At 45.1% G+C, this 23,228-nt stretch overlaps 1 long non-coding RNA gene across 7 annotated transcripts in view; it reads left to right on the forward strand.

Annotated features, from left to right (window-relative positions):
- LOC111751434 (uncharacterized) overlaps positions 1-23,046 on the forward strand; it is a 35,023-nt gene extending 11,977 nt beyond the window's left edge. For 3 of the 7 annotated variants that reach the window (XR_010318405.1, XR_002786513.2, XR_010318422.1), the window contains exon 4: positions 17,892-20,818. This is a non-coding gene — a long non-coding RNA (uncharacterized LOC111751434). Of the gene's footprint in view, positions 1-4,725; positions 4,837-17,891; positions 20,819-21,148 lie in introns of those variants that run through there. The other 4 variants (XR_010318389.1, XR_010318420.1, XR_010318411.1 and 1 more) reach the window with 4 other exon arrangements.
- The last annotated feature ends 182 nt before the right edge of the window (positions 23,047-23,228 follow it).

The raw sequence follows: 23,228 nt of genomic DNA on the forward strand, positions 1-23,228 counted from the left end.
AAGGTACGTGGGAAGAAGCGAGATACCAAGCTCCCAAACGATTCTACTGCAATCGCGGTCTGCCATATCTACGTATAGTTAATAAGTAAGATTTAAGCAGGCAGGTACCACCACTGGGCAGCAGACAAGAAAGGGAGAAAAGCCCAGTGGGAAGATTCCTGGTCTCTCTGGAAAACTGCAAAAGAAATTGAGAAGGACACCTGAGACAGGTGAGCCGGACAGGTGATCAGCCAGGTGGTGCACAAACCTAGCAAATAGCCCTGAGGTAGAACTACCACGTACCCTTTTCCCTTCTGTCATGCCTCTGTTTTCATGCCAGCCTCTCATGGAAGGTTCTGTATAACTGAGAAGTAAATAGCAATCCTGCCCAGACACACCGGGGTTAAATACATGTAAACGCAGCACACAAAAAGAACTCCCCAACACACCTGTTGTTTTACGATGCTGAGTGATACTGATACGGGGACCATAAAGTGGAGGTGTAATGGCCCCTTATATTTAAATAGCACCTTCCTCTGTGAACTTCAAGTGTTTTACAGCTGAGATTTGACTGACCTGGTGATTATCCTGTTAGGAATGCTGAGTGTATGTGTATCTACAGATATGCTCAGGAAAAACAGGATAGTAGGGTGGCTAAAAGCAAAGACTCTAGAGCCAGACTACCCTGATGCAGGTTTCAGCTTGTTCACTTTGCAGTCATGTGGCATAACCATTCTGTGCCTCAGTTTACTCACCTGTTAAATGGGGCAGTATTCACAGTAAAAAAAAAAAATTTTTTTTTATCTTATAGAATTGTTCTGAGGGTTAATATATGTAATGTGCTTAAAATGATGCCTGGCATATTATAAATGCAATCTAAGTCTTTAGCTCCTTTTATTATTACTATATATGTATCTTTGACATGCAAAGTAGACCCCCATTCATCTAAAAAATTCCTAAGATGTAATATTCTCAAAGGAATGAATGGACAGGCCCCGTGGCAAATGGCTCTTGCTGTTGTTAGCTGCTGCGGAGATGGTCCCCAACTCACAGCAAGCCCATGCACGACGGCATCTGACTGTTGTGTTCCATAGGGTTTTCATTGGCTGATTTTTCAGAAGTAGATTGCCAGGCCTTTCTTCCTAGTCTGTCTTAGCCTGGAAGCTCTGTAAAACTTGTTCAGCATCGTAGCAACACATAAGCCTCCACTGACAGACAAGCTTGAGGTGCGTTGGCTGGGAACTGAGCCTGGGTCTTGCCCACAGGAAAGGCAAGAATTCTACCGGCGAACCACCACTGCCCCACCACCTGAACCGGTTGTTGTTGAGTTGATTCCGATTCATGGCAACCGCATGTGTGTCAGAGTAGAACTGTGCTCCGTGGGATTTTCAACGGCTGATTTTTCAGAAGTCAATTATCAGACCTTTCTTCCAAGGCACTTCTGGGCTGACTCAAACCTCTAACCTTCCGGTTAGCAGCCAAGTGCCATTTGTACCACCAGAGACCCGTGGTAAATTGGACCCAATATATTTGTCAAACCAAAAGCTTCAACCAGTCTTTTATGAGTCTCAGGCTCTGGGGCCAGGAGGAACCTGGAGAAATTATCTGGCTCCTCCTTCTTTGCCCGGGAAGAGAGCCTTTGCCTACCACGTATTGCAGTTGCTGCTTGCTTTGTGGACAGATGCGGAGCTTGGTGTGACCCTGCCTGAATAATTGAAATGAGTCTCAGGCTCACAGAGAGGAGAGTTCTGGATGGTGGCGAGGGCAAGCAGCATGGGCGTGACACACAGGATGTGTGGGTGACCCCCCGCCCCCAGGAGACAGGAAGGCATGGGAAAGGGCTGCAGAGGGACACGTAATCCATAAGAGTAAACACACGCAGGCTGTCTCTGGATCTCAGTCTCCCTCATGCAGGATAAGACTGGTGGGGAAGACGCATGTCCAGGACTCCAGTATTTTCTGTGGGTGACTGTCATGGATGGAATTGTGTCCCCCCAAAAGTATCTGTCAACTTGGCTAGGTCGTGATCCGCTTGTCTGATTGTCTACCATTTTATCTTCCGATGTGATTTCCCTACATGTTGTAAGTCCTATCGCTGTGATGTAGTAAGTTGGATTAGCAGCAGTTATATTGATGAGGTCTATGAGATTAGGTAGGTAGTGTCTTAAGCCAATCTCGTTTGAGATGTAAAAGAGAGAAGAGAGCAGAGAGACATGGGGATCTCATACCACCAAAAAAGCAGCACCGGGAGCAGAGCATGTCCTTTGGACCCAGGGTCCCTGAGCCTGAGAAGCTCCTCAACCAGGGGAAGACTGAGGACAAGGACCTTCCTCCAGAGCCAACAGAGAGAGAAAGCCTTCCTCTGGAGCCAACGCCCTGAATTTGGACTTCTAGCCTATTTTACTGTGAGGAATTAAATTTCTCTTTGTTAAAGTCATCCACTTATGGTATCTCTATTATAACAGCACTAGATGTTTAAGATAGTGACCATGTATTTTATGGTCCAAACTGCAATGCTTTTGAGAGTGAAAGGGGGTGCTTGCTATGAACAGTTAAGCCAGGACGACTGGTGTGAACTGGGATGCACGGTCCTCCTGGTTCTGTGAGCCTGTAATTGCATGTGCTAGATGGCTTATCTGTCCTTTGACCTGTCTTTTCATCTGAGGTGCTTCCAGAAGGAAAGTGAGAAGAAATATTACTTAAAAAATCACCAATGTTTAGCACTTATCTGTGGAAGGTGATGCCCTCATGATGGTTGTACTTAAGATATATTTGACATGATCTGGTTTCTTCTTGGAGCCCTGGTGGCACAGCGGTTAAGCGTTCAGCCGTGAACCAAAAGTCGGCAGTTCGAGCCCACCAGCCGCTCTATGCGGAAGTTCGCCCCTATCCAATAGGGTCGCCCTGAGTCAGAATCGACTCAACGGCAATGTGTTTTTTGGTTGGGTGTCTTCTTAGAAACAGATGTGCTCTGGGATTCCCCCCCTGTCTGTTTATACTCGGTCAATGGCTCTGGCATAGCTGTTCTCCCATGGGCTCTTGCGTGTACCAACCATGGGTGAGAACATCCATTTTTCTTGGGCTTGTGAACGTGGGAAATTGAGGGCTTACAATTTGAAATCCAAGGCTTTGTTTAATGGCTGAAAGGCAACCCAAAGGAAGGAGCCTCACCTCAGCTTAAATATTTGCCCTTTTAGCCTTAAAATTGACTAAGTCTTTAATGGTTTTAAAAAAAAAAAATGTTTTCTAAATAGATCAAAGTTAAGGTTTGCTCTTTGTTAATTTTCTTCAAAAAAAAAAGAAAGAAAAGAAAAATGGCTCCCTGGCCGGAGTGTTCATATATGCTTCTATTTAATGATTAATACTACCTTGTGGGCTATTGTTTGATGTGGCCTCCACGGAGTTGAACAGGAGAACACTGATTCACTCTCAAGGCATTTATGAATCACAAGTGTTTACCCTGAGACAATAAATGAAAGGGGGAGATAAAAATAGCACCCAAATATGCTGAGTCCTTTGAATCAAAACTGGATATAACTTGGGGGTCTTTGGTACCCCCCTATGGGGCCTACTGATTTCTCTCACAGAATAAAGGGTCTGTAGAATGACTAAGACTGAGGCTTTTGAGTTGTATAGATTCTTCCTTTCACTTGCTGATAGGCTTAAGGCTACAGTTGCCCTGGTTTCCATGTCACCGTGTGTCTGTTTTCTCTCCCACCGCCCTGGCCTCTCCATGCCAGTCCTTTGCGAGAGATTCTCTTTACGTGTCTTATATGGCACTTCGTGTCTTATATGGCACTTCTTCCCTAGAGGAGCACTCTCTGCCTGCTGCTGTTTTCACCGTATGCAAGCAAGGCTTCAGCAGTAACCCAGATGAAAGGATAGGGGGCCTGGAAAGAAGGATGCATTCCAGAGATTAATAGATGTGACTGGACTTGGTGACTGGATTGAACCACAATGGAGAAGAAGTCAAAACATGACACCTAGGTTTGTAGCTTGAGCGCCTAACTGGGTAGACCCTTCTTCCCTAACTCCAACTTCTTTGTAAAAAATTTTATTATGGTGAGATATATATAAGAAAACATTTGCCGTTTCAGCCCTTTCTGTGTGTACAGCTCAGTTACGTTAATTACGTTCACCATGTTGTCTAGCCACCACCACTATGTTTCCAGATTTTTTCATCACCTTTAACAGAAATTCAGGACCCCTTAAGCAATACCTCTTCATTTTCATGTCCCACCCACTAATAAATTTTCATCTCAATGCATTTGCCTTCTGTAGATATTTCATGTAAGTGGGATCATGTGGTATTTGTCCTTTTATGTGATTTATTTTGCTCAGTGTAATGTTTTTCAGGTTCACCCATGTTATAGTGGCTATCAGTACTTCATTTCTCCTTATGGCTAGATAATATTTCATAATTCCACTTTTAATAATAACTCCTAGATTTATTTCCTCTTTGCTCCGAAAGTCTAGACCAAAAAAAAAAAAAAATTTTTTTTATTGTGCTTTAGATGAAGGTTTACAGAGCAAATTAGTTTCTCGTTAAACAATTAATGCACATATTGTTTTGTGATATTGGTTGCCAACCATGATGTTTTAGCACCCACCCCCCAACCTTGGGTTCCTCATTTCCATTCGTCCAGTTTTCCTGTCCCTTCCTGCCATCTTGTCCTTGCCCCTGGGCTGGTGTGCCCATTTAGCTCATATATATGGTTGAGCTACGTGTATTATTGTTTGTTTTAGGGCCTGTCTAATTTTTGGATGAAGGGTGAACCTCAGGAGTGACTTCATAACTGAGCTAAAAGGGTGTCCAGGGATCATACTCTCAGAGCTTCTCCAGTCTCCATCAGACCAGTAAGTCTAGTCTTTTTTTGTGAGTTAGAATTTTGTTCTACATTTTTCTCCAGCTCTGTCTGGGACCCTCTATTGTGGTCCTTGCCGGAGCGGTCAGTGGTGGTAGTCAGGCACCATCTAGTTGTGCTGGGCTCAGTCTGGTATAGGCTGTGGTAGCTGTGTTCCATTAGTCCAAGAATGACAAACTTATAGTTACCCCTGATGATCCTTCTTAAAAAAAAGTTTTATCTTGAGATAATTTTAGACTTACAGAAAAGTTGCAAAAATAGTACGGAGAGTTCTCATAGATCCTTTATTCAGCTTTCCCTTTTGTTACCATCTTCTATAACCACAGAATCATCATTAAAACTAAGAAAATAACCTTGTTACACCACTGTTAACCAAACTACAGACTTCATTTGTATAGCACCACTTTTTTTACTTGTGGTGCAATGAATCATTTTGATATGGCCTTTCTAGCCATGGTCTCGTAACTCCCACAAAGTGATTGGCTGGGACTGTGCAAATTGAATGACTTATTGTCTATCGAGGGGATTGGTCAGCTTTTGGTCCCGCTGGGAGGACCATGCCTTGAAATTGACAAGGAGTAGGCTTATTTAAGGGCCAGTCCCACAGAGGTTTGGGGGAACCTCGTTACCATCAAGAAGAGTCTGGAGCAGAGCATATCCTTTGTATCCAGGATCTCTGCAGTGAGAACCTCCTAGACCCAGAAGAGAGCTGTAACACTGAAAACAGCACAAGATGGCAAGAAGCAGTGGCAGCGGTCTTGACGGTCCACGGAGCAAGGCAGCTACAGTGGGCTTGCCAGTCCACAGAGCAAAAACTGAGCACCTTTGGGGAGGAAACTCAAAAAGCTTTAACACTTGCCAGTGCAGGGCAGAGGCCTGAATATGTCTTGTGCAGGGGTTGCCTGAGAGGATCCTGTGCAAGGGTCCTCCTACTGCAGGGCAGAGCCAGATGCCTCTGGGCAGGAGGCTTGCCAGTGGAGCTAAAAGAGCTGCAACACTTGTTTGTGTAGGGCAAGAGAGGCCTGAGTGTGCCCCATGCAGGGGTTGCATGCCCCCCCCAACACACACTGGGCAGTATGGGCCTGGGCATTGTGGCAGGAGACGGCAGCAGAGACCAGCAAGGCCCAGCAGTAGAACAGAAGCCTCAGGAGCCATGCAGTCGCCCCAAGCAACATGGTGGTAGCTGGGGGCACCAGTGACATGTAGGTGGCGTCTGACCTGAACCGTGGTGTGTCTGCTCAGCTACTTGAGAATGAACGTGGATAATTTGGGGGAAGACTAAATGTTTCCCCTTTGCGAATCTGTTGTTATTGCTTACTATTTGCTTTCTATAAATAATAATAATGGCTTTCACTTTGCCAACACTGTGTAGGTTATCGCGGATGTCCTGCTTGATCCCAAAGGATCGTAGCACCCATGGAATGGTTGATGCCAGTGGTTGTGTGTGTCTCATTCTCTGCATTCCAATGGCTGCCTGGAAGTTGTGGGCACAGCCTGTCTGCATGTGCAGTGCAGAGAGACACAGCATTATACTACTACTGTTCTTTCTTCTGTTGCAGGATCCAACTTGGGATCCCATATTGCATTTGGTTGTCATGTCTCCCTAGCTCCTACCCCCTCTGAAAGTTCTTCAGTTTTTCCTTGTCTTTTATGATCTGAACACTTTTACAGTGTGTCTTAATTTCTTACTGTGGTTATAACAAAAATATCACAAGTAGGTGGTTTGGAAGAATAGAAATTTTTCTTCTCACAGTTGAGGAGGCTAGAAGCCTGAATTCATGGCACTGGCTCTGGGAGAAGACCTCTTTCAGTCTCTGTAGACCTGGCATTCCTTGATTCCTGGGCAGTGTTTACACAGCATGTATCTTTTCCTGTGTTTGTGTTTGCTTCCCTGTGCCTAATCTGCTCTATTTATATCTCAGAAGTGAGCAGGTTTAAGATACACTCTACACGGACGTGGCCTCATTAACATAGCAAATAAAACCCGGTTCCCAAATAGGATTACATCCAAGGTATAGGGGTTAGGATTCTAACACGTATTTTGGGGGAACACAATTTAATCCATAATAGAGTACTAGTTATTGGCGAGACTGTTGCTCAGTTTGGGTTTGTGAGATGTTTTCTCATGAGTATGTTGAGGTGATGTGCCCTTCTCAGAGCATCATATCAGGGGTATATGGTGTTGGTGTATGTCACCTGTGGTGTTAACCTTGATCAACTTGGTTCAGATGGTACTGTGGATTGAATGTCCCTACTTGGCGCAGTTTGCATTTGACTACTAAGCTAAGGCGCCCTGGTAGCACACTGGTTAAGAGCTCAGCTGTTAACCAAAAGATCGGCAGTTTGAGTCCACTAGTGGCTCCTTGGAAACCGTATGGGGCAGTTCTACTCTATCCTATAGGGTCACTATGTCAGAATTGACTCGATGGCAATAGGTTTGTTTTTTTTGGTACCTACCTAAAGGTTGGCAGTTCAAACCCACCCAGTGGCACCATGGAAGAAAGGCCTAGAGATCTGCTTCCATAAAGCTTATAGCCAAGAAAACCCTATAGAGAACAGCTGTACTTTGTAACACATGAGGTCACCATGAGCTGAATCAACTCAATAGTAGTAGCCTTGGGTTTTTGGTTATAGATTAAATTGTGCCCTCCCAAAAGATGTGTGCAAGTCCTAAACCCCTATATCAGCGAATGTGACCTTGTTTGGAAATAGGGTCTTTGAAGATGGTATCAGTTAACAGGAGGTCATACTACAGTGGAGTGAGTCTTAATCCAATCTGATTGGTGTCCACATAAAAGAGGAGAAAAGGCAGGGAAACAGGGAAGATGCCATGGGAAGACAGGCGGAGATGGAGTGATGCTGCGGCTGCAAGCCAAGGAATGCCTGGGGCTACAGAAGCTGGGAGAGAAAAGGAAGGATGTTCCCCTAGAACCTTTGGAGAGAGCATGGCCTTGCTGACAACCTGGATTCAGACTTCTAGCCTTCAGAATTGAAAAAATAAATTTCCATCCTTTTAAATCACATACTTTGTGGTATTTTGTTACAGTCAGTCTAGGAAACTAACACAGGTGGTTTATTCTAGGATTGTGCACTATAAAGTTACTGTTTTTCTCTAAATATTTGGGGGAGATACTTTGAGACCATGTAGATATTCTGTTTCTTTTTTGTTGTTGTCGTTAAGAGCCAAGAGTTTTATTGAAGAATAGCAACTCGAGTTGGGGCAGCACAAAGCGAAAGTACAAAGTGTTCCACTTGGCAGAAGAAGAGGCGGAGTTTTTATATATAAAGTTCAGTCTAACCAAAACCACAAACATCTTGCTTTTCATATCAGTTCATCTGTTTTCCAACATACATTTTCTGAGAAGTCCATGCAAGTGATTTTTGAAGTAGTCTGTTTCTACTTACATTTGCCCACTAATTTTAGAATCCATTGAAGGATCTTGCCTGCGGCAATTATTACTGTGGTGTTCTCATGGTGAATTTCTATTTCCTTCATTCCTTTTACATTTATTACTTGGAACACTTCTTAAGAAAGGGTTGCTTGATGTCTTAGTCATCTAGTGCTGCTGTTACAGAAATACAAGTGGATGGCTTTAACAAAAAGTTTATTCTCTCACAGTCTGGTAAGCTAGAAGTCTGAATTCAGGGTGTCGGCTAGAAAGGAAGGCTCTGTCTCTCTGCTGCTCTGGAGGAAGGTCCTTGTCATCAGTCTTCCCTCAGTCTGGAAGCATCTCAGCGTAGGAACCTCAGGTCCAAAGGACGCGCTCTGCTTCCGGCACTGCTTTCTTGGTGGTATGAGGTCCCCAACTCTCTGCTTGCTTCCCTTTCATCTCTTGAGAGATAAAAGGTGGTGAAGGACACCCCAGGGAAACTCCCTTTATATTGGATCAGGGATGTGACCTGGTGAGGGTATTACAATCCCACCTTAACCCTCTTTAACATAAAATTACGATCACAAAATGGAGGACAACCACAGAATCCTGGAAATCATTGCCTAACCAAGTTAGTACACACGTTTTTAGGGGGACATAATTCAATCCATGACACTTGATGTTACATTTTAATAAAGCAGCAATATAAAACCCATGTTTTTTTGGAGCCTGCATGTTAGCTGAGGAGATAGACAATAAGCAAAATGAAAAACGGGATTAGATCATATATTAAAAGGTGACAAGTACTGTGTTGTTTTTAGTGTTAGGTGCAGTCAGGTTGATTTCCACTCATCATGAACACAGGTGACAGAGTAGAACTGCCTCATAGAATTTTCTAGGCTGTAATCTTTTTTTTTTAATCTTTACGGGAGCCTATCACAAGGTCTTTCTGCTGAGGAGCTGCTGGGGAGCTTTGAACTGCCAACCTTTTGGTTAGCAGCACTTAACCATTTGTGCTACCAGGTACTAGTACTCTAGAGAGAAAAAAGCAAGGAAAGGGAGAAGGCAAGTGCCTGGGAGGGTATAGATCTAAATTGCATGGTAAGGGGAGGCCTGAGAGAGAAGACTTGAAGGAGATGAGGGAGTGAGCATGTAGCTATGTGGGAAAGCTGTCTAGAGAGAGCAAACAGACAGTGCCAAGGCTCTGAGGCAGGGCCGAGCCTGCATGCTAGAAGCAGGAATGAGAGAGGCAAAGTGAGAAAAGAGGCAGCGGAATCCCAAACAGAGACAGAGCCAGATGATGCAGGGCTGGGGGCTCATTGTAAGGACCTGGCTGTTGCTCTGAGGGGTCCCATGATCTGATTCATATTTTTAAAAGCTCACTTGGGCTGCTCTGGGGAGAATGAACTGGAGGTAGGCAAGGATGGAAGCAGGGAGACCAGCTAGGAAACTGTGACATTAGTCCAGCTTGGACCGTGTCCTAGTTATCTGGCGCTACTATAACACAAACATTACAAGTTAAAGAACAGTAATTTATTTTCCCACAGTTCAAGAGGCTAGAGGTTCAAATTCAGGGTGCGGTTCTAGGAGGAGGCACTTTCTCATCTATTTCAGCTTCTAGTGGCTTCTAGCAATCCTTGTGGATGCTTCTGTCTTCATAGTCTGCCTGCCTCTTCTCCCTGTCTATGTTTCTGTCTTTATTCTGCTCTTTTTTATAACTGAGGAGCAATTAGGTTTAGAACCCACCCTACTAAATTAATTAATTGCCTAATTAACACAACAAAGAAAACCCTGTTTCCAAACAGGATCACATTTACAGGTATAGGGGTCAGGACTTCAATCCATATGTTAGAGGGTGGAGACATAATTTAATCCATAGCAGACCATAATGGTAGCAAGAAGGTGGTAAGAAATGGTTGAATTTTGGATGTGTTTTGAAAGGAGAACTAAGAGTAATAAGAAAGGTCTTTCTTGTGGTCACCAGTTTCAGGCCACCGTCAGCACCCCCAAGGCATGTGTCCTCTCTCTTCTGCCCTGAAGAGGGGCTTCAGGATCAAGTTGAGCAGCATTGGCTAGCTGTGTGGAGTCTGAACTCTGTGGGCCCTCATAGAACCTTTCTAGAATCTGAGTCCACCTTCCTTCCACTTGCCCCCCACCGCACTTCTCTTCTGGTCAGGCCAACCCACCGCCAACCTTTGCTCACACCATTTCCCATCCCTCAGAGCCCTCTGCCAATCTGGCTCCTTCCCATCCTCCAAGGCCCGGACCACCACCCCCGAGTCCAGCTCTCTCAACACCTGTCCTCTTGGTCAGTGACACTAACTAGACTCTGCAACATGTGTGCAGTCCTGGAGGCAGACACTGCCTCAAACATCCCTGCAGCCTCAGGGTCCCTTAAACAGAGGAACCAGCACCAAGTGCTTCATCAGTAGGGGTTCAGCTTGTTGATACATAGCATACAATAAACAATACATTTTTATTGACTGAACACAAATGTTATTTTTCCTCTTATTCATCTGTATACATTTTGCATTACGTTCCACAGATTTCCAGATTTCTTTCAATATAAAAATAACGTTTCTGCCCCTTTCTCTGCCCAATGCTTTTAAAAAATGCATCTGGTTAAAATTTCAAGCAGCACAGAAGGGTAGACCCTGAAAAGCAAGTCTTCCATTTGTGGGCCCCATTTCCTAAGCTCTCCCCCAGGAGTGGTCATCTTCCCATCCCTTTCATACCCATCCAGGGACTGCTAATCAATAATCAATGGCTGGTAGCAGGCGGTAACTACCAATCTGCGGTAAGCTGAGGTGCTGTGAAAACCAGCCCCCAGCGCTGCACTTCCCGGGGTAAACCATGCGTAACAGCTCGCTGCAGCATGACCAGACCGCCATTTTTGTTGTTGTCTTTGGCTCAGGCCACAGAGAGATGAGAGTGCAAAGAGTGGATTTAGGGGGGCATTTGGTGTCATCCTCCTGAGCTCTGGGTCTATGCCCTCACAGGGAAATTCATTTTCATTGAGATTTCCCTAGTTGGCTGCTATCTTGTCTCGCCCTCAGAGTTAGTCAGCCAGAGAGAGTTGCACAGTTCAAAGCTCCACCAGGAAGAAGGGCAGGTGGGAGAAAAGAGGGGAGGGCTGATGTGGCAGCAATGCCGGAGAGTACAGAGAGATTTTAGGGGGAGCTTTATTGTCCTTCCCCACTCCTCCTTGTACCTGCCAGACGTCAGGGGCTCACCTGAAAGGCAGCACTTTCTGTCTACCTTTCCCGTGGGAATTCAGCTCAGCCAGCATAACCCCTGAACTCTGCTGGACCACAGCCAGCAACTTTCAAGCCTTTCCCCCTGCCGATTACAGTGACATGATGTCGTTTTTAGTGAGGCAAGATTAGATTTTTTTTTTTTAAGTTTTAAAACGTATGGTTCACATGCTCTCTAGTACTTTCCCTATTGCTTGAAGACCACAGAGCTGCCAATCTCAATTTGCTTCAGCTTTTATCACTAGAAGCAGCTTAAAAGAAGAAAGAAAAGGAGAGAAAGCCTGGATGGAAATATTTCTCTTGGCCCTGGCAGTTAGCATGGAGGGTGGTGAAGGACATACACATCGCCCCGTCCCTTTGTGTGTCCCTGGTGTAATAGGAAGACGCCAGAAGACTGAGCGCTTCCAGTCTGCTCTGGCTGCCGGATAATACGCAACATCCGCTAGACTGAAGGGTTTTCATGCTAAAGCCAGAGAAAAAACCAGTAAACCAGTTGCCATTGGGTCGATTCTGAGTGGTAGTGACCCAAAAGGACAGAGTAGAACTGCCTCATCAGGTTTCCAAGGAGCAGCTGGTGGATTAGAACTGCCAGTCTTTTAGTTAGCAGCCAAACTCTTAACCACTACGCCACCAGGGTTTCCAAAAGCCAGAAAGGGAAACACAAAACCTTGAGTCATTCACGCTAGTTGAGAGAGTATTACAGAAGATGTTCTATGGGAGATGGGTAAAATAAATGAATAGGAAAAGCCTCATTTTACTCATTTTCCTCTTTGGGGGAAAATTTCCCATTTATTCATTCATCTATTTATTGAGTGTATTGTGCTTTCCATGGCTAGGGTCATAGGGAAAATAAAGTAAAGTCCCTGCCATTCAGCTTTTAGTATTATTTTGAAATGACATTTTATTGTGTTTTCAGTGAAAGTTTACATAGTAAATTAGATTTCCATTTGACAATTTCCATGCAGTTTGTTCGGTGATGTTATTACATTTTGCACAGTGGGTCAACATTCTCTTTCATGGCATTCTGTTTGTTCCGTTTCCAGTACTCTAGTTTCCCTACCCTCTTATCGTCTCATCTTTACAGTAGTTGTTGACCTTTAATAGAGTACCGTGCTCATGGGCAGTATCCTTTGTTTTGTGTGGCGCATTGTTATTTTCATTAAAAGATGGTCTCGGGATAGTTTCAGCTCAAGGTTTATAGAGTACAGTCTCAGGGAGTCCTCTGGTCTCAACTGATCCAGCAAGTCTGGACTTTTTAAGAATTTGAGTTCTGTTCTGAGTTTTTCTCCATTCTATCAGGGTTCATCTATTTGTGGCCCTGTTCAGAGCAGTCAGTAGTGGTAGCTGGGTGCTGCCATTCACCACTTTTTGAGGAAAATTAAAGAATGCCTATTTGCATGGATCATGGTTTTTCAGGTACCGATTTAGCCTGAAGAATGGGTGGTATGATGGAGGATCATGAAAAAATGAGAGCCAATCATACTGTTTTGGTATAAAATCACTCATAGAGGAGAGAAGGAGGTGCCAAGGAAAGAAATGTCTCCCTTTGGAAACTACTTCCATATCCCTTATAGTATGATCCTCATAATAGCCTTTGAGGTCGGGGAGGGCAAAATTTACCACAGTTCTGTGCTGTACCTGGCACATACCAAAAGCAAACCAAACCCATTGCCGTTGAGCTGATTCTGACTCATAATGACCCTACAGGAAAGAGTAGAACTGCCTCATAGGGTTTCCAACGAGTGGCTGGTGAATTCCAACTGCCGACCTGTTGGTTAGCAGCCAAGCTCTAAACCATTGTACCACCGGGGCTCTGCCTGGCATATAGTAGGTGCTCAACAAATGTTTGTTGAATGAGCATTGACTAAACCCTCCATTTACAGGTGCAAGACAAGCTCAAGAGCAATCAGGAGATCACTCCCAAGTTCCCCAGCTGCACCAGAGCCTGGACTTGAACTCAGATGCCTTGAATAGAAACTTCAAGGCTATCATTACTCCAAGAGGCAGCACTCTCTGGAAATTTCTCTAAGCTAACACCCTTTCTTTGACTGGCAGGAAAGTGACCCCAGTGTCTCCTTCCTCGAAGGTTGCAGTGTCTTTGGAGAGTAATTTTAATGGATGGAGGCCACACTGACCTCTGATGTGGACAGGGCACCTCATGAGGCGACCCTGTGTCCTTGGAAGGTTCTCCCAGGGTTGAGTTGGTTGGGCTAAGAAACCTGGGCATCCGATGTTGTTGAGTACAGATTTCTTTAAACTGTCCCAAACTGAGTTGGAGATACCCTTGGGGGCTGGTTTCCTTTCAGAAGTCGATGCATTCTTCCCAATCCCCCAACTCATTCTGTCTCTGTCAGTTTTTTGGATCAGAAAAAGATGGAATCAAAGCAAATTTATGAGGAAAAAACTTCCAGTTTGTATCTCATTGAGCTTAATTTTCCAGAGAGGGATGGGCGGAAGGGCTGTTGTGAGAGTGGAGTCAGTCTTCAGTAGATTAGAAGGCTTTACCGTAGCTACAGAGTAAGGAAGCAGAGAATAGAACTGGGATTAGGAAGCCTAGTGGTAGCTGCAGTACCACTGGGCTGGTAAAGGACCCAGGTTCCAGTACTGCCTCTGCCTTAGACTCATGGTGTATGGCTCTGAAGAAGGTAGTCGCTGTTGTTCCCTGAGCTCATTTTCCCTAGGGTGTCCAATGGTTTTCAAACTGTGCCTCCACGAATTTCTTCAGGGCATGCGGGGTCAGGGCCTGAAGATGGTGCTGGGCAGGAGAGGCTCTTACAAGCCCATTCATCCTTCAATTGGAATGTAACCGGACCCTACAAATGCCAGTAAATTTCCATGGGTCTTTAAACTAGCCCAAGCCAGAATTGGCCTGCCCGGCATGTGCAGAAGGGCCAGCTGTGACTACTAAATTGACCTTCACAGAGGATGCAGCAACAGGAGGAATAAATCAGAAGGAAAATCATCACCCGGACCCTATTCTGAAGTGGGAGGTCTGGCAAGAACGTCACCTCCTGTCTCCTGGCTGCCTTCTAGAATTTTCCCTCCCCGGTACACCTGTACGGCTGCCATCTTACTGCCCAAATCACATATAAGCCTTGCTTCCGTGTTAGCTCTGAGGAACTTCCTCCTGGCTCCTTGCTCTGCACGTTGCAATAAAGTCATTTTCTTTTTCTGAAAGACCAGTGTCCAGATGATTGGCAAGTTTGAGCATGCCAGACAAGGACCCACCTTCTAGGGCTTGGTAACAGGAACAGCTTGGCTTTTGCTTGTCCATGAACTGCATGTCCTCATTAGATTTTATTCCAAGATGGTGGTCCATTGATTTTTGCGTTTAAGTTTGAAAAGCCCAAACTAAGATGCTCTCAAAGGTCCTCGTCAGCTCCAAAATCTTATAATTTTCTCTCATGCCTTCCTGGTTTTGGACTGTCTCATCTGACATGGAACACACTGGTGGTTTTTTGTTTGTTTTAAATCATTTGTGTGCTTGTTTCTCTCTTCCCAAAGGCTCTTGGCAACCCAGTTCCCAAACTGTGAGTGTTTGGGACATGGTTTCAAGGCTGTGGGGGGCAGGGTTCTTGACCCTCCAGCTGTTCATACTTGAGTTGAGTGAGCTGGAGACAAAGAATTATACCACTGCATAGTGTCGTCTGTGGAGCCGAGGTGGCACAGTGGTTAAAGCACTTGGCTGCTAACTGAAAGGTCAGCGGTTCGAACCCACCAGCCACTCCATGGGAGAAAGATAATGGCAGCCTGCTTCTGTAAAGATTTACAGCCTTGGAAACCCTATGGGACAGTTCTGCTCTGTCCTATAAGATCACTATGAGTTGGAATCGAATTGAGGACAGTGGGCTTTTTTTTTGAGGGGGAGGGGGATGGCGGAGGTGGTTATAGTTTCTTCTAATAACCTAATACTCCTCACCAAAAACAGGGACCTCGCCTTCTCTCTCATACCGACAACCAACATATATAGGACACTGAGTAGGTGCCTCACAAATACTCGCTGAAATAATTGAGAAGTGAATGGCTCGTTTGTCTTTGGGAGGACTCACTGGTGTATCGATAGCTTTGCTGATGCTAAAAGGGCTTCCCAGGGCTGACGGGGGCTATGGAGGCTGTGTGCTCCTCCTGAGCAGCGCTCATTGCAGCTGTTGGAGTCGTCAGCTCACTCCCCCGCCCCCAATATGAGGCTTAAAAAGAAAAGCTACTTCTTTCTGCTTTAACTTCTCTGAAACGTTCACAGGAAAATATGTTTGGCCTGAACTTAGATTTTGAAGCATCAAACACAGTCTCTCATAAAACCATTTCATGTATTTAAAGCTGGAAAATCTGTGGGGTCCTATGTGTGGCATATATTGGCCAGTGAAATAAATAAACCAAGAAACAATCAAAAAGTCCTACACGGAAAATTGCTCCGCCAACCACCCCCCACCCCACCTCCAATTTTTTGTTGCAAGCAAATTTACCGAGCGGCTGCTTCGTTTAACCCGAGCATTTGAACATTTGTTCAGTGTTGGGGGGGAGGGTGAGTTTCGCATTCCGCTCCAGGAGTGGGCTGTGATTGGATGACCTAGATGAGTCATTTTCCACCTCTCCGCAGAGATGATGCCACTTGCTTCTGAACGTCCTTTTGGCTTTTTGTGCCATCAGTCCAGACCTGGCTTCTCCTCAGATGCCCTTGAGCCAACCTGCAGGCTGGCAGCTGGGAAGCCTGGCCCCTCCCCCGCCGGCCCCATGGAGATCCAGGAATTTGGAGGACCTGCCTTGTTTCTGGTTATTGAATAACTGGCGGGGCATCAGATGTCAGGGCTAAGAAAACAAGGCGGTCTACCTGTTGGACCCAATGACCTCATACACCAAGCTGTTCTCATGGTGTCAGCTTGCACTGTCTGTCAGCTACGCTTTCATCACAGAGCCGCCTTACATCATACTGTTCCGAACACCTAACCTGATCTTTGTCACTGGGCTTACAACACAGTGAATGACAGCAGCTTAAGGGTCTGCTTAAGCCCGGGGCTGTCTTGCCTGAGGCGGGAAGGGGTCTTTCCTTCACCCCCCTACAGCCTTAAGAATGGAAGATATGAATGGGGAAGGCATGAAGGGGCTTGTTGCATTTTAATTCAGTATTAACCTCTCTACCTGGATTTCCAGCCCAAAGGTTCACTTAGCACAGATGTGGAAAGGAACCAACCTTCTGCCCCGGCAACCCTGCAAATACGACCTGGCTGACTGGGGCTTTCCTGCAATGGAAGGGAAAGTTCTGGAACCAAAGTAGCGGATTAGCAATGCTTTTGCATGTCTTTGACTAGCAAATGATCTTCTCTGGGCTTTAGCAGATGACCAGAGTGTTTCCCTTTGGTTGTATTTGCGGGACCACTTTTCATGGCCTGGTGCTGGCTTCAATGACTTTGGAAGAAGTCCCACAAAGACAAGGAGAATGGAAAATAATCTTGAACAGCAAGTGATAGTGTCCTCAGGTTAGAGTTGGAAGAATTGGGGGAAAACTGAAGAGAAGGAAATTATTCTATGGTGATGTGACTTATTTGCTCATTCATTTATTCATTCACTTATTCATTCATTAGTTCAACAGACGTGTTTTGAATGCTGCTATACCAAAAGGTCGGCATTTCGAATCCACCAGCTGCTCTTTGGAAACCCTATGGGGCACTTCTATTCTGTCCTAAAGGGTCGCTATGAGTCAGAATCAACTTGGTGGCAGTGGATTTCTGTTTAGTTTTTTTTTTTTATAGGCCAGACACTGGGTGATGTCCTGAGGAAATACAGGCCATGGCACTGTTCCTTGCCATGAAGGAGCAATGATCAGTGACATTAGCGTGACTTGGCTTGAGAAGTCTGCTCACGGGGCCAAAAGAGTCAGGGGAAGGGGGGAGTTCAGCCAGTGGCCTGGAGGAGCAAGAAGAGTTTTATTATTGGACTGGAATATTGATTTTCAAAGTATAGCCCTTAGGCAGCTTACATCAGAATTACCTGGTGGAGCTTGTTAAAATGCAGATTCTTGAGTCCCTGTCCAAAACTACTGAATCAGAGTCTCTGAAATGGGCCCAGGGGATCTGCCTGCTGAGCCTCTGTGCACAGGAATTGGAGAATGACTGTTTTAGAATGCTTTTTAGTCTGCGACAGCAAAATGGATGCTCTGGTGGCCCAGTGGTTAAGAGCTCAGCTACTAATCAAAAGGTCGGCAGTTTGAATCCACCAGCCACTCCTTGGAAACCCTATGGGGCAGTTTTGCTTACTAACAACGGTGAGAGCAAATGAGCAAAGACGCGTGGCCTTGGGGGAGAGGCCGTGGGTTCGTATTTATAAATTGTTGTGTAAATGAAGAGCTTGGGTTATGTAGAGCTGAGCAAGGGACAGTCTATAATGTGTTTTTGCAAAATGTAACTGATTTTGTCTCAACATTTTAGGGAATCTCCTTTCTTTTGCTGTTTCAACCTGTCTTTCCTGAGGAAACCACTGGTATCAAGAGGTAAAAAGACACACGTGGAGTTCTGAGGCTCGCTGGGATGAATTGTTTCTGTCCCCCGCTGCTCAGCCACCTGCTTGTGGGAGGAGTAACATTTTCCTTTGAGGCTCCTTTTGTCGGACCTGCTGTGGCTCTGGCTCAAGTTGCCAGGTAATCCTTCGCCTAGGAGAGAAAATCTCCACCAGATCCCAACAGTTGTACTTAGTTTTCAATAAAGAAGAAACCGAAAAGGACAGCAAAGGGGCAGGGTTTGCACAACACTACATGTAATTCGCTGAGATGCTTGGTGAGCAGCCACAGGTGAAGGAAGTCACAGCAGAGGATTGGGGTTCGCTTGCCATTCATGGATTCTTTCAACAGAAATCTGTCACATGCCTTCATCGTCCCTGTGTGAGTTGCCGTGTTATTTGGGTGAATAAGATAGACACTGCCCCTACCTTCCTGGCATATATGATCTGAAAGCGAAGAGAGACAGGGAAACAAAATTGCAAGGAAATGTGGTGAGACTCACAGTTGTTTTCTGTGGTTCCTTGGTGCCCATGGGGATGGCAACTAGCCTAGGGCTGGATGGCCCCTTGGTTGGTACTCAAGATATCCTTGTCCTGAGTTCACTTAGTCCTTCCTTTGAGAACATTTGCTGAGCCCCTAATATGTGTCATGTTGAATGAATATGTCCCAGACTCTGCTAAGCTTGGCAGCAGATGTAAAAAAAAAAAAAAGGAGTGAAATGTAAAATCTTGTCCAAGGGCTCAAAGTCAAGTGAGGGAGTTAGACAAGTAAACAAATGAGCTCAAGGCTGGGGTAATGAGTCTGGTGTACAGCAGTGGTCTGTACAAGGCCATAGAAGACTGTGGGGGGCAGAGGGTGCAGGAGGGGTTGTTTTTGCCAGAGGAAGGAGAAAGGCAGGGTGGTCAGGACAGGTTGAGGAAGTAGAGTGTCAGCTGGACCTCAAAGCGTACGCATGACTTTTTAATTCTTTTGGTATTTCCCAGTTAAGAAGTTCAATGATACCTATTTCATTCAGTCACTCAGTAGCTATGTACTGAGTTCGTATGATGTCCTTGGATGGCATAAATGATTAAGTGCTCGGCTATTAACCGAAAGGTTGGCCTTTTGAACCCACTCAGAGTCTCCTCTGGAGAAAGACCTGGTAATCTACTTCCAACAGATCACCACCATTGAAAACCTTACAGAGCACAGCTCTGCTCTGATCTACGTGGGGTTGCCATGAGTTGAACCTACTCCATGGTAACTGGTTATTTGGTTCGTGATGTCCCTAGTGAACCAGGTAGGCGAATCGTTGGATCAAACAATCCACCTAACAACTCTCCTGACAGATGACAAGCTAGTCAAGCGTTGGGGGTAAAGAGAAGAATCTGCCTCTTGCCTTCAGAGGGCCTACAGTTAAACTGAGCTGGCCAAATGTGTCAAGATGCTTCCAAAGCTCCTCGTTTAGAAATTTGTGAGTTCTGCCCTCTGGCAACTTTGAGTTTCCCTTCTGAGTGAAAGTGAGACACCAGCTCACCTGGCTGATGTGGTAGATGACGACTCTTACCTTTCGTAACAGAATGTTAGCTCTATTGTCTGCCAGGCTGGTATCTAAAGTATGAGGGTCCATGGACAGGTAAAGTGTATTTTTTAAATGATAAAGTTCGTTTAATTTTATTTCCAATTATAAATGAATATATGTTATTGAAAACAACAGAGAAATACAGAAAAGGTGAAAAAAAAAGAGAACCGCTCTCATTATTTGGTATTTTCCTTCCTTTCTTTCATGTTTTTATATGCTTAATGATCATTCTATATATGCAATTTTATAATCTGATTTTTTCATTTAACATTATAGCTACAGAAACTCTTCATCAACTTTTTTCAATTGACCGCATATTTTTTTGTTATTTACATACCACGATTTACTAGATATATTTAAGCATAGAGATAGCTGTTATTGAGTCAATTCTAACTCATGGCGACCTTATGTACAATGGAATGAAACATTGTCTGCTCCTGTGTTATCCTTGTGATCACCGGCATGTGCCGATCCATCTCACCAGGGGTCTCCTTCGCCTTCACTAGCTCTCAGACATGACGTCCTCCAACAAGTGAATGAACTGATGATGCGTCCCAAGCAAGCCAATTGGACAGTGCTCCATTGTGATCCATAACGTTTTCCTTGGCCAACTTTCAGAAGCAGATCTCCAAGCCTCTCTTCCTGGTCAGTCTCCATCTGGAAGCTCCACTGAAACCTGTCCACCATGGGTGACCCTGCTTTTATTTGAAATACTAATGACGTAGCTTCCAGCATTATAGCAACATGCAAGCCACCAGAGTACAACAAACTGACAGATGAGTGGTGGATTTAAGCATATAACTTTTAAAAAATTCAATTTTTAAAGATAAATTCCCAGAAGTGGACTTGCTAGCTAAAGAGAGGAGTGTTATTATGACTGTCAATATGTATTGTCAAACTGCTTTCCAAAAGGTCACACCAGATTTTATTCTCAGAGTATATGAGAGTACCAAAAACCTGTTGCCATTGAGTCGGCTCCTACTCATAGCAACCATATAGGACAGAGTAGAACTGTCCCATAGGGTTTCCAAGGAGCGGCTGGTGGATGTGAACTGCCAGCCTTTTGGTTAGCAGCCAGGCTCTTAACCATTGCGCTACCAGGGCTCCATATGAAAGTACACGAGGTTAATTCTAAATCGTGTGCTATTTATCTCTTGCCAAAAATGTGACTGAGAAAATGAATTAAGCCCATTCCTTGTATCTGATTGGGTCAACAGAAAGCAATAGGTTTGGAAAACCTTACTTTAGCTCCTTTACATTGAATTACAAATTAATACCATGCCCTTACCTTTTTTTTTTTTTTTTTTACCCTTAGCTTTTAGGACACCATCTATTATGTTACTCAAAGTTCCTTATATCAGGATATATTCCTGATGACATAGTGGTTAAGAGCTATGGCTGCTAGCCAAAAGGTCAGCAATTTGAATCCCAGGTGCTCCTTGGAAACCCTATGGGGGCTGTTCTGTTCTGTCCTATAGGGTCGCTATGAGTCGGAATCGACGGCAGTGGGTTTTTGGTTTATTCCTCTCAACTGTAACCACATTTCTGTTTTTTATCAAGAAGCTCACAGTTCCCAGTCATGTTTACTGGAAGCAAGGGGGTCTAACACCATCTCTCTTTTCCTTTAGGGGTGACTAAGAACAGACTCAAGGATCACTAGCCAAGTGCACATCAGAGTATCAGTTTTATTGATGCCGAGGCAAGCTTCCAAACTGCAGGGCTATCTTTTAACTCTTGCATTGGGGAATGTGTTTGGGACCTGTGTGTTCTGCCAAGCCGACTTTGAGACTACTTATTCAAGCTACTGCAAGCAGGTTCATCTCTAGAAGACCAATGGGGTAGAAAGAGCAGGACGATGGTGACTGTCCCCTGTGGGTGGTTGTGGCGGGTGGCAGTGAGACGTGCTTCCAAGCCCAGGTGGCTTACCACAGAAGTACAGGAAACCTGTGCCGCTCTGATGAGACCCAGAGAGCAGAAGGCAATGGCCGCATTACCATGCCCTTTAACTTGTTGGCCACCTCCTGGTAAATGTGGCCCTCATCCATCTAATTAGCTACTCTTCTTCCCCAGGGGCAGAGCAATGGGAAAGTGCCATTCCAACCTTCCTCTTTGTGTTCTGGGGAGTGCAAGTTCTCCCTCTGTACAAATGTGAGGAAGGGAAAACCAGGATGATGCCCCAAGGGTGCTCAACTGTGTAACCAGCTTAACACAGACTTCTAACATCATTGTTTCTTTCCTTCCTTGGCGATTTTTCTTATTTTCCCCTCAATTTTTATCTTGAGCTTTGCTATTATGTGTGCATTCATTTTGAAATGGTAAGCATCCTTAAGTTTTTTTGATTACATAAAATACGAATAAATGATAAGTGTGGAGTCCTAAGGCTACTACATACAAGATGCAGTGAACAAAGCAAGACACTTTATGGGCAAGGCCTAAAATCTGGCATCAGGGAGGACTTGAGTTACCCAGCAAGGTTGAGTTGGGCTTGACTGGATGTTGGACATGGAGGAAGACAAAGTAGAATGAGTCCTGAGATCAAAGGCAGCACTGGAGGAGGACACGATCGTGACTAGATATGAACAGCTGTCATTCATTTAGCCCTTTGCAGGTTGTGAAGTACTTTAACATCCTTATACCACTTAATCCTCACAGTGACCCTGGGAAGTGGATATTATTTTCACTCCCATTTATTGATGAGGAACTAGGCTCAGAGAGTCAAATGGTAGGTCTAGGACTCTTGCCTGGATCTCCTGGCTCCAAATGTCATGCTTCATCCATGTGCCCTGGCCTACATTGTCCGAGCCCAGTGAGGAGGCTAAAATAGAGGGGGTGCTCTGAGATCATGGAGAATATATGGGGTTGAGTTAAGGCCAGGCCAGACTCAGGTTGCCCCCCAAGAGGCAGGCAGTGCAGATTTTGTGCAGAAGGAAAGGGGGAGCCATTGAAGGCTTTTGAGCAGGAGTGTGACATGACAAAAGTAGTAAGTGAGATCCACCAGTCTGATAGGTACGTATGCACAGAGGGCTGGGAGGTGGAGAAAGGAGGGCCCTGAGTAGGACCACCAGTAAGGGGGCTTCCAGAGGAGCCTGGGTCTCCAGACTATCTTGTTAGTATCCAGGATATTGTTGGCTTCTTTCCTGGGATTCATTGCTGTGCCAAGGACCTGGAATATTCTGTCCTTTTCTCTAACTTTTTTAACAGGCCAGTATTTCTGAAATTTGGTCCATGCTATTTTCAGCGTTTCTACTCTACCTGTATCCCAGGGTGCTTCCCTGGCCCACTGTCTAAGCAAACCAACCAAAACCCCTTTAGGACAGAGTAGAACTGCCCCCATAGGGTTTCCAGGGAAAAGCTGGTGGATTCCAAGTGTTGACCTTTTGGTTAGCAGTTGAGCTCTTAACCTCTGCACCACCAGGGCTCCTGTATAAGCTAAGTTGTGATTAAAACAATGAAGTAACATACTTAGAGTTGGAGCAAACATGGACTTGATTTTTCTTATATGTAATGAATATTTACTGAGAACCAACTATGTGTCTGTCACTGTGCAAAGTTCCTCTGTTGGGGAGGCACAAAAGAATGGGGCGCAGAGCAGTTTGTTAAGGTGCTCAGGGGCTGTGGGCCGGAGAGGGGGCTGTGCCGTGGAAACTGGAGGGATAAGGGGAGTGGATAGGAGGTAACACAGGTATACAAAGAATGCATGGGAGCAAA

The sequence above is a fragment of the Loxodonta africana genome, chromosome 1 (assembly GCF_030014295.1).
Source record: "Loxodonta africana isolate mLoxAfr1 chromosome 1, mLoxAfr1.hap2, whole genome shotgun sequence".
In the NCBI taxonomy this organism is placed as follows: domain Eukaryota; kingdom Metazoa; phylum Chordata; class Mammalia; order Proboscidea; family Elephantidae; genus Loxodonta; species Loxodonta africana.